Here is a 16,880-nt window from a genome sequence, read left to right as displayed (position 1 = left end):
TGTAAATTGGGCGTAAAGTAAAATCTTTTAAAAAATCAACCTTTCAGTGTAGTATCTTTTGTCTTCTTTTATCAGCAATGCAGACATTTATATATTGAGCAACACACATCAAAGTTGCTGGTGAACGCAGCAGGCCAGGCAGCATCTCTAGGAAGAGGTACAGTCGACGCTTCAGGCCGAGACCTTTCGTCAGGACAGGCCCGAAACGTCAACTGTACCTCTTCCTAGAGATGCTGCCTGGCCTGCTGCATTCACCAGCAGCTTTGATGTGTGTTGCTTGAATTTCCAGCATCTGCAGAATTCCTCATGTTTACATTTATATATTGAGCTATGTTTAATCTCTGCAATAGCTTAGTAGCTATTGATTAATGAGTACAACATATCAAGGACAGTTTCAATAGGCCACTGACCCTAAATTCCTTATGTGTCTTAAGTTTCTCCAGAAGCAATGGACAGTTGTGAGGACATTGGCCATTGAAGATGGATATTGGTTTGAAATATATATGCGGTAACTAACTGTAGGTTCCAGTCCACTTTATCATACTGCAGAGCTGCAATCTGCATTTTAAATGGGATTAATTCTCATAAGGACCTTTGGAAATTTCCTTAAAAATATTAGCAGAACCTTGGTGATGGATTCTGACTACTGTTGTTATATTTAAATGTTTTGAACACAAGTTTGACTAAAGTTGAAAGGTTTATGATAAAATTAGGTGAAATATATAAGAAAAAGAGATTTGGACAGCTTCGAAATCTACCCTAGTCACCATCTGTGCAGGGACTCTTGGCCTTTCCACCAGATCTCTCAGAACTGGTTTAATGAGAAGAATCATCAATTCCAGGAGTAAGTTTACTGCAGACATAAGGTGTTCTTAGATTTTAATGCTGCCAAGCTTCGAGGGAAAAGAAACAACTTCATAGCTACCAAACTCCACAAGAAAACCAGAAATGGGAAAATTATACACTGCCAAAGTAAAGGATGTTCATGAACTCATTGATAAAGAAGCCCAATGCATTCTTCAGTAGTGTTTTGGCCATTTTGGCCCAAAAAGGCAAGACTCACCCTACTGAAAAATCAGCATGAAGGTGAGTATAATCAGTCAGAATCAGGTGTAATATCATTGGCAACACACACAAAATGCCGGAGGAACTCAGCAGGCCAGGCAGCATCTATGGAAAAAAGTACATTTCAGGCCAAAACCCTTCGGTAGGACCTGTACTCTTCTCCATAGACGCTGCCTGGCGTGCTGAACTCCCCCAGCATTTTGTGTGTGTTGCTCAGATTTCCAGAATCTGCAGATTTTCTCTTGTTTGTAATATCACTGGCATATGTCATGAACTTTGTAGTTTTGTGGCAGCAGTACATTGCAATACATAACAACAGAAAAACTATAAATTACAACAAGAAGCATGTGTACAAAAATTAAATGAAATAAGTAGCACAGAAAGAGAGGGGAAATAGTGAGGCAGCATTCACGTACTCATTATCCATTCAGAAATCTGATGGTGGTGGGGGGGAAGAGCAGTTGCTGAAATATTGAATGTGTGTCATCAGGCTCCTGTACCTCTTCCTTGAGGGTAGCAATAAGAGGGCATGTCCTGGGCGATGGGGCTCCTTAAGGATAGATGCCACCTTTTCAAGACATCGCCTTTTGAAGGTATCCCTGAAGCTGGTGAGGCTATTGTCCATGATGAAGCTGGCTGAGTTTCTACAGTGTTTTCCAATCCTGTGCAGTGGCCCCTCCATACCAGATGGTGATGCAACCAGTTAAGAGTGTTCTCCACAGTACATCTGCAGAAACCTGTGAGTGTTTTTGGTGACATACCAAGTCTCCTCAAGCTCCGAGAGAAATATAGCTGTTGTCATGTCTTTTTTCTAATTGTATCAATACGTTGGGCCCAGGATAGATCTCAGAGATGTTGACATGCAGGAACTTGAAACTGTTCAACCTTTCTACTTCCAATCTCCCGATGAGGACTGGTGGACTGGTATGTGTTCCCTCGACTTCCTGAAGTCCACAATCAATTCCCTGGTCGCACTGAGATTGAGTGCAAGGTCATTGGCATAACACCACTCACCAACTGATTTGTCTCGCTCCTTTAGGCTTCCTCATCACCATTTGAAATTCTGCCACAGAGCTATGCCACGCCATACAGAGAGTAAAGCGGAGGGCTAAGCACACATCTTTGAGGTCTGCCAGTGTTGATTACCAGTGAGGAGGACATGTTATTAGCAATCCATACAGACTGTGGTCTCCTAGTGAGGAAATCAAGGATCCATTTGCAGAGGGAGGTACAGAGGCCCAGGTTTTGGAGCTTGTTAAATAGAACCGAGGGTAAGATTATGTTGAATATGGAGCTGTAATCAATAAATAGCAGCCTGACACAGGTAATACTATTGTCCGGGTGATCCAAGGCCGAGAGAAGGATGTGATTTTGCGGCTTTATAAAGCACTGGTGAGGCCTCACTTGGAGAATTGTGTGCAGTTTTGGGCCAGTTATCTTAGAAAGGATGTGCTGATACTGGAGTGAGTATAAAGGAGGTTAATGAAAATTATTCCAGGATTCACCAGTTTGTCATAAGAAGGGGGTTTGATGGCTCCAGCCCTGTATTCACTGGAATTCAGAAGAATGAGGGGTGACCTAATTGAAATCTATCAAATTTTGAAAGGCCTTGATAGAGTGGATGTGGAGAGGATATCTCCTATGGTGGGAGTGTCTAGGACCAGAGGACACAGCCTCAGAATAGAGGGGCGTCCTTTTAGAATGGAGATGAGGAGGAATTTTTTAGTCAGAGAGTGGTGAATCTGTGGAATTCATTGCCACAGGCAGCTGTGGAGTCCAAGTCTTTACATATATTTAAGGCAGAGGTTGATAGATTCTTGATTAGTCAGGGCATGAAGGGATGGGGGGGTGGGGAGGCAGGAGATTGGGGCTGAGAGTTAAAATGGATCAGCCATGATGAAATGGCAGAGCAGACTTGATGGGCCAAGCTGCCTAACTCTGCTCCTGTATCTTATGATCTTATGTTGCACTTCAACAGGACCAACCAGAGTAGGTTTTACACAGTGAATGGTAGGGCATTGAGGAGTGTGGTAGAACAAGAGATCTGGGAATATAGGTCCATAATTCATTGACGTCACGGGTTGATCAGGTTGTAAAGAAAGCTTTTGGCACATTGGTCTTCATAAATCAAAGTACAGGAAATTGGATGTTATGTTTAAGTTTTTATAAGACATTGGTGCGGCCTAATTTGGGGTATTCTGTGCAATTTTGGTCACCTACCAACAGGAAAGATGTAAATAAGGTTGAAAGAGAAAAATTATAAGGATGTTGCTAGCTCTGGTAGACTTCAGTTATATGGAAAGATTGAATAGGTTAGGACTTTATTCCTTGAAACATAGAAGACTGAGGGCAGATTTCATTGAGCTATACAAAACTATAAGGGTATAGATACAGTAAATGCAAGCAGGCTTTTTCCACAGACGTTGGAAGGGACTACAATTAGAGGTCATGGGTTAAGAGTGAAAGATAAAAAGTTTAAGTGGAACATGAGGGGAAACTTCATCAGCCCGAGGGCCGTGAGAGTCTGGAACAAGCTGCCAGCTCTAGTGGTGCATACAAGCTCCATTTCAACGTTTAAGCGAAATTTGGATAGGTACATGGATGGTAGGGGTATGGAGGGTTATGGTCCCAGTGCAGGTCGGTGGGAGTAGGTAGCTTAAATGACTTGACATGGACTAGATGAGCTGAAGGGCCTATTTCTGTGCTGTGCTTTTCTATGACTCTAATTGATATTGAGGCAGTTCACCTTGCTCTTCTGGACACTGGTATGATTATCAACCTTTTGAAGCAGGTGGAGCAGTGAGAGATTGAAGTTGTCCTTAATACTGCGGCCTGTTGGTTGGCACAGGTTTTCAGTGCCCTGCCAGGTACATCATCAGGGCCTGACACCTTACAAGGGTTTACCCTCCTGAAAGATGTTCTGACGGTGGCCTCCAAGGCAGAGATCATCTTCTGCAGGTTGTACCTGGACTTCTATAGTTCTGAATCTCTGGTCTCGAATTCCACAGATCTAACCCTCAGTAGATTACAAATTGCCTGGTTTATTCACGGCTTTTGGTTTAGATATGAATCTCTGTGAGTCCACCGGGGAGTTCGAAACCCTGAGTCCACATCTGCCAGGGCTGAAACTGGAGGACTGTTTTGGGGTTAACAGACTGTGCACATTCATGGCTGGGAGGGAGGAATGAGGCTTGTTTTTACTGTCGCTGTGTTTTGTGTTGTTCTACCAAGCATTGAGCAGCATACTGTGTTGGCGCCAGAATGTGAGACAACACTGTGCGTGACGCAAGCATACCCTCATATGTTGGTTGTTAACACAATCAACACACTTCACTGTATGTTTCGATATATGCGAGACAAATAAACTTGAGTCTTGATTCTTGAATAGAGCCCAAAGAAATTTGTCTCTATATTATAATGCACAGAAGTCACAATTGTAACCAATGGGTCCATAAAAGAAACAGGCATTGAGTAGACTAATATCAAGCCAGGCTTTAGTCTTTTATAAATTTTCTTCATCATAATGCTCCACCTCATTCCAACTAGGCTCCAGGATAAATGGGAAGCTGTTTAATCTTTGATGCGTCCACTCCACTTCCAATTACATCCCAACTCAATGAACTGCAGTACACAGATATTTGAGCCTCAAACCACAGTTGGCTTGTTCACTGAAGGATATAGAAGAATAGGTCTTATACTGAAGATCTGTAAAATAAAGGTCCTCTATCTACCTATCTGTATTCTAGAACAGCATCTTCCAACAATTCCCCATGATAATACCCTGAAAAAGGTGGACCACTTCCACTTCTTGGGAGCCAGGTCTCAATGAAGGCAAACACTGATGATGAGATTCATCCCAACCTTTAGAGTCCTAGTATAGCTTAATTAACTCTTGTCAACAAAAGAGCTCATCTTTGACTTCAGGAAGGAGGGCAATTCACGTGCTCCTTTCTACATCAACATTATTGAGGTTGATAGGACTAAGAGCTTTAAGTCCTAGCAGTAGCCATCACCAAAGCCTGTCATGGTCAAAAACACATTTATGTTACAGCCAATAAAGCTTACTAATACCTTTACTTACTCTGGAAGCTCTAGAGATTTGCTGTGTCCCCATCAATCCTTACCAATATTTATCAGAATCAGAATCAGGTTTATTATCACCAGCATGAGTCGTGAAATTTGTTAACTTAGCAGCAGCAGCAGTTCAATACAATGCATAATATAGAGGGAAAAAATGTAAAAATAAATAAGTAAATCAATTACAGTATGTATATTGAATAGATTAAAAAGTGTGCAAAAACAGAAATAGTATACATTAAAAAAGTGAGGTAGTGTCCAAGGGTTCAATGTCCATTTAGGAATTGGATGGCAGAGAGGAAGAAGCTGTTCCTGAATCGCTGAGTGTGTGCCTTCAGGCTTCTATGCCTCCTACCTGATGGTAACAGTGAGAAAAGGGCATTACCCGAGTGCTGGGAGTCCTTAGTAATGGACGTGGCCTCCCTGAGACACCGCTCCTTGAAGATGTCCTGAGTACTTTGTAGGCTAGTACCCAAGATGGAGCCATCTAAATTTTGGCCCAGTGAACTTACCTGGATACATAATGGTTTGGTATGGCAACCACTCTACACATGACTGCAATAAACTGCAGAGACTTATGGACACAGCTTAGCACATCAGATCACCCAGCCTCCCCTCTGTGGACTCTGTCCATACTTCTCACTGCCTCAGCCACATAATTAAAGACTCCACACACCCCAGACATTCTCTTTTCTCCCCCTCCCATCGGGAAGAAGATACAAAAGTTTAAAAGCATGTACCACCAGGCTCAGGGACCTCTCTATCCAACTCTTATAAGACCCTTGAATGATTCAGTAGTATGATAAGACAAACTTGATTTCACAGTCTACCTTGTTCTGATCTTGCACATTATTGTTCACCTGCACTGCACTTTCTCTGAAGCTTTTACACTTTATTTGTTGCAAGGACATGGCAGTGGTACAAACCCAAGTGTTGAACACAGGCATGGAGGCCAAGTTGGGAGGCATTATGGTCATAGTGAGCGTGGAATTGGTGTCCAGAAAGAGTCTTTAGCTGAAGGCTGGGTTTATAGTAGAGAATTCAGGAACAATGCCAGCCTTAGAACTGATAGTCCTAAGAACCATGGAACAAGACTACTCATACAAGAGTCAACCAACAAACTGACAACTCTTTGTTGTGGTCACAGGGTCTTTATCCTGCAGTTTCTGATGGGAAGCAGGTGTGTGTAGTTAGTGGAACCTGGGAATGATTGGAATTTAAATGAGGTGATTGAGGCCCAATTCCTGAGGTAAATGGCATAGCGAGAGATTGCCAGAAGGGACCATGACATTATTGTGCATTGTTATTATTTTATTGGGTACTACCTCACAGCACTGTGTAATAATATGATCTGTATGAATAGTATACAAGATAAGCTGTTCACTGTCTCTTGGTACATGTGACAAGAATAAACCAATATGAATAACCTTTATTTGAGAAAAAGACTGTTTAAAGTTCATGTATTTATATATGGCATAGTGTTCATAGATAACTGAGCAAGAACACTGAAATATGGAGAGGTACTACCAAAACTATCTCCACAAAATGCTCCATGTCCTCTTGCAGAACAAGGGAACCAATATCAATGCCCTCTCCTAGCCTAAGATCACTGAGGCCAAAATTACATTCAGCCATTTCTAATGGGTAGGTCACCAGATTCCCAAAACTAACATTTTATTCTATTCATCATGGAAAGCCTCCTTGAAAATGTTTCTCATAGGAATTCTTGGCCCATAACCACTCAGAATTATGTTTGTCGTTCAATTCCACTGAAATAGACTGAAAGCATCCTTGACCCCTGAGACTGCCAGGAAAGGAATAATTCAGAATGGAAGGATCTGGAGCTGTATTTTTCAAATATTTGAAGGTGGAGAAAGAGATTGATAAAGCAGAACTGAAAACAAAGAAGTAATGTGCTTCACAATGAAGTATTTGAATATAAAAGTATGGAAATCATTCAAACCTCATCAGGTATCTTGTTCAGCCTCAGCTGGAAGCCTGGGGCCTATTCTGGGACCACAGTTCAATGAGGAGGTCAAGAATCCTAAAGAGAGTTCCAGGATAAGTCAATTTGGAGGCAAAACTAAAGAAACCTGGACTGTACATTCTGCAGCAGAGAAAGTTATGAGGAAACTTAATACAGCTGTTAAAAACTATGAGCAAATAAGGAGGAGCTATTTCCTGTGGTAAGTCTATTTAGCAATTTGAAGAAATGGCTTTATATAGAGAGTAGTAAAGATCTGGAATAAATTGAAACTTGCCAAACTTTATTAGCCATGTATTTATGAGGAATAATTTCCAAGTTTGGGATTAAACACTGAGAAACAGATTTAAATTTTTCTCAGTATGTAACTGGCTGAATATCCTAATTATGTAATATTTATATGTGGACCATCAATATCAAGAGACTTGATTCTTATCTATATCAAGTTAGTGGCATTTTCTGTGAAGTTCTTGTGTGTTTGTTTGGGTTCTTGGAAGGACACCATTTGGTCCATCCATTTACAAACATCAGTCCTTTGGCCTTTTGGCCTTTTTCTTTAACCAAGCAAGCATCTCCCTTCAAGCATTTATCCAATTCCCTTTTTAAATTTATTATAGGATTTTTTTCAGCATTCCTTAAGGCAAATTATTCTGCATCATTAGACATATGAGAGATATAATTTATTTTGCTTCACGCCACCACTTGTTTCGATTTCAATTGTCCTCTGATTACCTGCCCTTATGCCATTGGAAATAGCTTTTTCCCATCGAAAGCATGCAAGGTTTTGAACACCTCGAGCAATTCTTTTACTGACTTTCCTTTGGCTGTCCATGTAATCGAAGACTTTCATCCTGGTTGTCAATCTTGTAAATTTCCTCTGCACTCCCTGCAGGAATTCCCAGCCCGGAGACCATAGACCCCTTGCTTAATGGCATTGGTACATGGCACGAGAAGTTTGGGAACCCTTGCTCTAAGGGTTTGATATCTTCTTTCACATGCGTTGGTTGGTCAGGACTGGTAAAAATTCAAGCTAAGGTTCAGCATACTTTTCTTATTTTTTATTCCACACTCTACTTACAAACCATTGGGTCACGCAAGCTAAACAGACTTTCTCTATTTTTTTTCCTGCCTTCAGAGACGTCCGTCTATTTTGAGTTTCTTTAGCACTGTTTCATTTGGTTTATACCATCTTGCAAGACTCTTCCAAAAAGGCAGGCGTAACTATTGTAAAAATTGAAACCAGGATCAGGTGAAATTCCAATTCCGGGGGGGGGGGCGGTGGGGGGTACACAAAGTACCGGAATCCCTTCATTCTTATTCTGGATGGATGGAACTCTTTTATAGAGCAAAAAAAAATCTTTAAAGCTGAGAGTGACAGTGAGGCAAGGAGTAGTAGGGCCAAATGCTCTTGTGACAACTCCATATTTGCTTGTACATCACAAATGATCATGTCCATTTAATGAAGCAATAGAAAATCTGCAAATCAATTTCATGCTTTGATATGATGCACTAATGAGAGTGTCAATTTAATTGGATGATTCCTATGGCATATAATGCTGTCCAAAACTAGAGGTTATAAGCTTCGTCTTTTTTTTTGATTTTAGATGGCCGCTTGGGCTCGAGGATGACTTTCTTCCGTTCCAGACCTGTGGCTGAAAAATTCAACAAAGGATCTGCAGACCTTGACACAGTTGGAGGAGTGTATCTTGGTGGGATTGTAAGTGGGTTACTTATGACACTGTGTCCTCTTTCCACTATTTGTCCTTAGACTCTTCATGTTCCAGTCTGTAGAAAGCTGCGGTTGGATGCCTTTTTGCACTTTGAATGGTGACGATCCAGATTTTCTGTGGGCTGGGGGGAATATTATCTTTTGAATATTACCTCGAGATCATTCGTGCAGCATTTTCTCTCTGCAATCACTTGTTATTATGGAGCTTTGAACAGAGGGCTTATTTTGAGAAATGAGTCAGACCTGTTGATAGTACACAGTATATGACCTGGAGATGGTTGAGAGTAATTGGAGCCTCATTGCTTAGGTTGTTGGTGCCTACTACAGTGACGTTAGTCTGCCCACTCTGCTAATCGATTCATAAAATTTTCCTGAAGCACCATTGGTGGTATTTCTCCAGTGTTTTAAGGTATCTAATACTTACACTTTATACTTTATTGTCGCCAAACAATTGGTACTAGAATGTACAATCATCACAGCGATATTTGATTCTGCGCTTCCCACTCCCTGGATTACAAATATTAAATATTAAAAATATTAAAAATAGTAAAAATTAGTAAATATTAAAAATTTAAATATAAATCATAAATAGAAAATAGAAAAATGGGAAGTAAGGTAGTGCATAAAAACCAAGAGGCAGGTCCGGATATTTGGAGGATACGGCCCAGATCTGGGTCAGGATCCGTTCAGCAGTCTTATCACAGTTGGAAAGAAGCTGTTCCCAAATCTGACCGTACGAGTCTTCAAGCTCCTGAGCCTTCTCCCGGAGGGAAGGGGGATGAAAGGTGTGTTGGCTGGGTGGGTCGTGTCCTTGATTATCCTGGTAGCATTGCTCCGACAGTGTGCAGTGTAAAGTGAGTCCAAGGACGGAAGATTGGTTTGTGTGATGTGCGTGCTGTGTTCACGATCTTCTGCAGCTTCTTTCAGTCTTGGACAGGACAACTTCCATACCAGGTTGTGATGCACCCCAGAAGAATGCTTTCTATGGTGCATCTATAAAAATTAGTGAGGGTTTTAGGGGACAGGCCAAATACAGAATGTTCATGCTAGAAGAGGGCAGGAATTAATGCTGCTCAGTAGACTATACCTTGTAAGGCTGGTGATCTTGATCTTTGAACACTCATTTTGTCAGATGGCTAATGGCTAATTTGCTGTTCTTTAGAATCTAGTTTTTCCTAAGACAGTTAATGGACATAGATCAGGAAGAATCAGGTACATCGGACAGCTTCCAGCAAACTTGTGCCATGAAGATATCCAATTCCAACCTGCAAACACGAGGAATTCTGCAGATGCTGGAAATTCAAGCAACACACATCAAAGTTGCTGGTGAACGCAGCAGACCAGGCAGCATCTCTAGGAAGAGGTACAGTCGACGTTTCAGGCCGAGGCCCTTCGTCAGGACCCTCCCCCTCCTGTCTTCTTCTATCATTTTGGATCTCCCCCTCCCTCTCCCACTTTCAAATCTCTTACTAGCTCTTCCTTCAGTTAGTCCTGACGAAGGGTCTCGGCCCGAAACGTCGACTGTACCTCTTCCTAGAGATGCTGCCTGGCCTGCTGCGTTCACCAATTCCAACCGGCAATGGGTTTGTATTCAGCTCTAGACTGACTGGTCAGTTCCATTAATATGTTGATGCATCACACAAAGAAATTTCTGCTAACAGTTCTGACACTTTTCATGACACTTCCTCAGTGTGGAGAATATAAAAATATACATTTTTTCCCTGATTTTCTTTGTTCAAAGAAATGCTAACACTAAAGTAGCTTCAGGTTACTAATTACTTTTGGGATACTAATAGCTACAAAATCTAATATTATTCTCAGCTGAAGGCTGTAGTAAAGAGAGGTTTTTATTTGGGTGTAAATTAAAATTGTATTTCAGAAAGTACAGCTGTTTAATAATTTATGTAAACAGTAATTTCAAAAGTGTGCTACAAGGTATATATTATGAAATTTGTTTATTAACCTGGTCTAATCAGCACAAACTTACATGTCAGTACTTACACTTCAGAACAGCCCCGTCGCATGTAATAATTTTGCACCATTATCTAAATACTCCACACGGCTACTCCGGTGATGTTATTTGTCAAGTAGGGTGCTGTGCACAATTCTGATTTGATGGAGGCAGATGTGACAGCATGGAGGAACATCTGGTGAAACTTCTGAAATGCCTGTTTCGCTGCCGCTGCTATGTGATCCGAAATCTCTGAAGGGGAAGGCCCCGAATCCTCAGCTTTGCTTGTTGCTTGGCGGCCGGGGCGGGGTCGAAGCACTTGGCAAAGACAGTGCTCGGTGCTCGGTGTCGGAAGGCTGTTTGGAGGCTCGAAGTTTTCAGACTGACTCAGAGTCGGGTGTGGTCGGGTGCTTCCAGGATGCTGCATCAGCAAGTTTGCGGTGCTGGAGGCTCATGGCAGGGAGAGTTTCTCCCTTCTACCATCTGCGTGAGATGTTGGGGCTATCGGACTTTGAGATTTTTTTCTTACCGTGCCCATGGTCAGCTCTTTATCAAATTACGGTATTGCTTTGCATTGTTGTAACTATATGTTATAATTATGTGGTTTTTGTCAGTTTTAGTCTTGGTCTATCCTGTGTTTCTGTGATATCATACTGGAGGAACATTGTATCATTTTTTAATGCATGCATTTCTAAATGACAATAAATGAGGACTGAGTGTCCTCATAATCTAACACTCACAGCTCATATTCAAAATCCTTCTCTGTAACTTCTCACTATAAATTGTTTTAAAAGTTAAAAAATTAAAAACAGAACAAATATTGTTTATTGGTTAACAGATATTTTTAAACAAATCTAACTTGTATTTATATTAGCAGGCAGGAGCTACTCAACAACTGATTGGAGTATCTCAATCCACCAAACTATGTGGAATTCAGAACAGAAAATTATATAAAGAACTTTTTATGAGATGATTCATGTCTTTGTCAAGTTAAGAGATATCATTGTTATTAATTTGGCATTTAATGCTGACATTTCCTCGGTAAGCTCTCTCACGTGCAAATGAAATCTCATTAAAATCCTCTCATCAGCTTTAGCTAAGGCTTGCTGTCATCCCTAATATGCACATTCTCCACTGTCTCCCTACTTTTAACTTTCCTACGATTGTGGGCTTGTGAAATAGCATCACAAAATTTCTCTGCTATAGAATCCCATAAAGCACAATTGTATATATTTCTAAGGAAATACTGCTTTATAACTAATGTCATCAGACAACTATCTACATGACATCAACAAAAGGGAGGCATTCAGTATTACATGATGCCCCACTTTCATTCCCGGGATCTGGCTCTGATCACAGCTTGCGATAAAAGCTTCCACCTCCTGTCTCAAGAGATTGTGTTAACATGCAAATTGTCAAATTACACTCTGCAATGCTGATACCATGAAATGTTCTATTATTCCAATTCCCTTACTTGGAAAGATTAAAAGAATAGAGAGCAACAGCAAAAGGTTGGTTAGAATACATATAGATTTCTCCTGGGTCAGCCTTGAACTGTTTTACAGATGTACAGTATAACCAGAGTTTAACCCAGCATCTGACTAGTGCTGTACTTGTCTTGAGGGAGTAGAAAGTTATAGGGGAGGCAGAAAATTTTAAACAATTTCCTTTTATCAGATCTGGCTTCATTTCCTCTTGAACAAGATCAATGCCCCAGACATAGTAAGCGCCAAATAATCCCTTGCACTATTTACCTATTTTAGCATTTTACAGTCATTGTTATGTGTCGCACTGTTCTGCTGCTGAAAACCAACACAACTGCAACACATCGATGAGTATAAACCTGATTCTGATTCCGATCCTGACAAACTTTCACGAAACTTTTTTTAAAATGCAAGCTTATAGTAAATCGTCATTGGCAGCTTGAATATAAGCGACTGTTTCATCATTTCCCATGGTATACAGAAAGGTAGTGACAGTGTAGTCCAGGTAGAACTAATCTGTGAAAACAGCTTAGAAATTTAATTTGCATCAAAATATTTTCCCTGTGTTATATTAGGCTGGTGCAGATTACTTTATGACAGTTATAAACCTATTTGAATTTTTGAGGCTATCAACGATTTCTTTGGCAACAGAAAGGCCTGAGGCCGCCAGCTGAAATCCGATTACTAGTATTGCATTCACTGGGGAGACACAGGAAATGTTATTGCTTGACATAAAGGAGCAATGCTTGACATCAGCTACTGAGATGAGCTCATCAATTGTATAAAAAAATGATTAATGCAAAACAAATAATTGTTGTGAATATAATTGTGTTTACTGGAGATAAGGTATGCAGCAGTATTCAATAATAATAGGATCATACTGTCTAGACACCACAGTACAGAGACAAATTGAATAACCAAAGCACAGAAATGTTAGACTGTAAGTGACAATCTAGTACCAAACACTGGTAACAGTGATATCACAGGACAAAATCCTGTGTAATGCAGGAGTAGAAGTATTTAATAACTCCCTTGACTCAGTGCATCACAGGGATAATCTACTTCTGCATTTCATGTAACTGAATAAACCAGGATTGTGTGGCTGATATCTTATAGATGTCTTGATACCCCATGTAACAGATCTTCTTATTCCAAATGGCATGTACCTTATGTGCTATTACATTCACCACATATTGGTGACCGTACCTGGAAGCTATACAGCCTGGCATAGAGGTACTTGTAACATAAAAAGGTGGTTGTGCTTCTATCATCAGGTCTGCAAGAGCTAACTCTGACTCACTGTGGATATCTTGCTAAAATTAGATTATGATCTCGTAATCCACTTCCATACTTCCAGGTACTGGTGAAAAACTTCACAGATAATGCTGTGTGAAGGATATAGACTTACTGTGTCTGCTTTCACAAAACGGTACAATCTCCCTGATGGATTGTAAAACTGGATTATGGTCTCACCAGTTTTCATTTTGTAGTCTTCCTGTACAGTCTTGGAGTTAAACAGCACGGAAACAAACCTCTTGAACCAGTGTCCATGCCGACCAAAATATTGACCAGAACTCATCTGATTTTCCTGAATTTGGCCCATAGTGCACTGATTTTTTTCCTGTCCACGTTTCCATCTAAATATCTTTTAAGTGTTGTAACTGTACCTGCCGCTACCACTTCAACAGACACCTCTTTCCATTAATCCATCACTCTCTGTGTAACAACATTGCCCCTCAGAAACCCCATAAATCTTTCTGCTCTCACCTTAATTTCTGCCCTCTAGCTTTAAAGACTCAACTCTGAAAAAGACTTGAACATTCATTTTATCTATGCCTCTTGTGATTTTATATACCTCTGTAAGGTCACCCCTAAGCCTCCTTCACTACAGTGGGGGGAGAAAGCTTTGAACTGCATGTGCATTTAACGAGAGCTGTATAACTCATCTCCTACCTTAGGCCATGAACCTATCAATCACCCCTGCTGCGGACCACCTGGAGGTCCTAGACATTCTCGTTACATGCAGGTGCAGTTCAGCTCTTTGAGTGATAATGCAGAATGTGTGAAATTAATAACTCATCTCCTTCTACCTTAGACCACGAACTTATCAATCACCCCTGCAGTGGACCACTTCTACAAAGAAGGGATCCATATGCTCCACGACCACTGGACTAAGTATGTACATGTAGGAGGGTACTATGTTGAAAAATAAATGTGCTAGGTTTTCTAAAATTGACTCCTTCTACCTTAGGCCACAAACTTATCAATCACCCCTCGTAGATGTTAGTATTGTCCAGGTGATCCAAGACCACATGAAGAGCCAATGAAATCACATCTGCCATAGACCTATTGTGGCGACAGGCAAATTGCATTGGGTCCGGGTCCTTGCTGAGACGGGAGTTCATTCTAGCCATAATGAACCTCTCAAAGGACTTCATCACCATAGACATGACTGCTGTTGGACAATAGTCATGAAGGCAGCTCACCCTGCTCTTCTTGGGCATTGGAATGATTGTTGACTTTTAGAAACAGCTGGGGCCTTCCGATTGTAGCAATGAGAGTTGAAAACGACTTTGAACCCACCCGCCAGTTGATTGGCACAGTTTTCAGAACCTATCAGGTACTCCATCAGGGCCTGTCACCTTGCAAGAGTTCATCCTCTTGAAAGACAGTCTGACAGTCTGCATCTGAGACAGAGATCACAAGGATCCTTATAGCTGTAGTTTTATTTTCTCTTTCAAAGTGAGCATAAAAGGCTTTGAGCTCACCTGGGAGTGAAGCGTCACAGCCATTCATGATGTTAGGTTTCATTTTGTAGGAAGTAATGGCCTGCAAACCCTGCCAGAGTTTATGTTCAACATATTCTGTCTCCAATCTTGTCCAGGAAGAACCTATGGACTCATTTTCAAGATCTTTTCATCTCATGGTCTCTATATTTACTGCTTATTTATTTATTATTATTATTTCTTTCTTTTGTATTTGCTGACTTTGTTGTGTTTTACACACTGATTGAATGCTAGGTGATCTTTCATTGATTCTGTTATGGTTATTATTTTACTATGGAATTAGTGAGTACGCCCCCAAGAAAATGAATCTTGGGGTTGTAAATGGTGACCCTGAGGTTCATTTTCTTGCGGATGTACTAATTAATCCTTCAAATCAAATTCAAGTTTAATTATAGATAGATAGATAGACATACTTTATTGATCCCAAGAGAAATTGGGTTTCGTTACAGTTGCACCAACCAAGAATAGAGTATAAATATAGCAATATAAAGCCAGTAAATAATTAAATAATAATATGTAAATTATGTCAGATGAAAATAAGTCCAGGACCAGCCTATTGGCTCAGGGTGTCTGACCCTCCAAGGGAGGAGTTGTAAAGTTTGATGGCCACAGGCAGGAATGACTTCCTATGACGCTCTGTGCTGCATTTCGGTGGAATGAGTCTCTGGCTGAATGTACTCCTGTGCCCACGCAGTACATTATATAGTAGATGGGAGACATTGTCCAAGATGGTATGCAACTTGGACAGCATCCCCCTTTCAAACACCACCGTCAGAGAGTCCAGTTCCATCCCCACAACATCACTGGCCTTACGAATGAGTTTGTTGATTCTGTTGGTGTCTGCTACCCTCAGCCTGCTGCCCCAGCACACAACAGCAAACATGATAGCACTGGCCACCACAGACTCGTAGAACATCCTCAGCATCGTCCGGCAGATGTTAAAGGACCTCAGTCTCTTCAGGAAATAGAGATGGCTCTGACCCTTCTTGTAGACAGCCTCAGTGTTCTTTGACCAGTCCAGTTTATTGTCAATTCATATCCCCAGGTATGTGTAATCCTCCACCATGTCCACACTGACCCCCTGGATGGAAACAGGGGTCACCGGTGCCTTAGCCCTCCTCAGGTCCACCACCAGCTCCTTAGTCTTTTTCACATTAAGCTGCAGATAATTCTGTTCACACCGTGTGACGAAGGCATATGTGATATGTGGCATATCATTCAACCATACATGAATACAGCCAAACGAAACAGCGTTCCTCTGGGGTCAACATGCGAAACATACACAGCACATTCAAAATAGCCAGCAAAATAAATGCAGTCACGCAAAAAAAAACTTATATATCCCAAGACCCTGAGCGGTATGTACCGCAAATTGATGGCACAGCTCCCGGCACACCTGCTCCCACCCTTTCCTGAACCTCCCCGTCATGGTGTTTCAACTCCAATACCCCTCTTCCCTTTTTATTTGTGAACTGTCTCTCCCTCGACCAATTCTGCTTCCCAACTTTCACTACTCTTTCCAATAAATCCTGCAATTTTTTAATCTGCTTACTCATTCCATCACCCCCCCCCCCTTCTCTTTGGTCTGCAAGATCCATCTACTCTCCTTTCTGATCTACCAACTTCTTACCCACATCCCTCCGTCTCCACTTTTAATCACTCACTTTTTAAAAAAAATATACCATGGTGCTCTCCATTCCTTTTGCTTCTTTGCTTTCTCAACCGTCCTCTTCAACTCGTCTTCCCCTCCGCCACCCCAGACATCCCACCTCTCCCGGGAGTTCCAGGAGTCTCCCGCATATCG

Source organism: Mobula hypostoma, chromosome 9, assembly GCF_963921235.1.
Source record: "Mobula hypostoma chromosome 9, sMobHyp1.1, whole genome shotgun sequence".
Taxonomy (NCBI): domain Eukaryota; kingdom Metazoa; phylum Chordata; class Chondrichthyes; order Myliobatiformes; family Myliobatidae; genus Mobula; species Mobula hypostoma.
Note: the sequence above shows the minus strand (reverse complement) of the source record.